Source organism: Oratosquilla oratoria, chromosome 22 (genome assembly GCF_046742065.1).
Source record: "Oratosquilla oratoria isolate Oo_2021 chromosome 22, ASM4674206v1, whole genome shotgun sequence".
Taxonomy (NCBI): Eukaryota; Metazoa; Arthropoda; class Malacostraca; order Stomatopoda; family Squillidae; genus Oratosquilla; species Oratosquilla oratoria.
Window position 1 is genome coordinate 15,394,980 of NC_134798.1, and position 948 is coordinate 15,395,927.

Genomic DNA, 948 nt, shown 5'->3' on the forward strand with positions numbered 1-948 from the left:
GAAATGATTAACTGTCTTCATTTTGGTCACTGAAACCATTTTGTTTGATCAGGAGTGAATGAAAAATTAATATACTATAGATAAGTCTATATCGGATTGAGGAAAACTTGAAACTTTTACCATGAGAATAGACAATGTGGTTGGTTTAGATAGCTTATGAGTGCCTATTCTTACTTAAGGCTAAGTAGATTATTTTATAATGAGACATGTTCTTTCTTGATATAGTATCGCGGTAATTGCTTCATTTTTGCTAGTTCTTGAAATTTAAGTTTGAGGCTTAAATTCTTGAGGTTAATAAGATTTGGGCAACAACTTGATTAGTTTAAGAAGTGGTGCGACGATTGTGGGACAAACAGCTAATATTTCGGAAGGGATCAACTGATGAGGTGTTTCTTTTGTTAAGTCTGGCTGAGAAGTCGTCGATCATATTCTCAAAATGTACATGAGAATTTGATAATTCACATGAGGCAAGAATAAAGAAATATGCATGACTTTTTTATAATAGAGCTTTATATGATAACGTCGATGAAATGCATAATAATCAATTAATGATTGAATACTAAGGACGTGACGTCACTCAGTTTTATGAAATACAGAAGCTCGTGACGTCATGTCGTCGTTACTTACACCCAGTCACCTTCAAGCAATGCAATACTACGCATAGATAGAAAATTATTTATAGGAAATTAATTTATCATGCGTAAGCCTCTTTCAAGAAGTCTTCTATGTGTCTGTGTCTGTATACATGATGTTCACCCTACAAAGGTTACTAACTCTATAAATGAGATATTAATGGTGACACTGACCAAAACCAATCATACCATATTTACGAAAGTAGAAAATATTAATAATTTCCGCATCAAGAAAGACGGAATGTTCACAAACCAGTGTAACATATACATGATGTTCATCTTACAAAAATGACTAACCTTACAAGTCTATATTAAA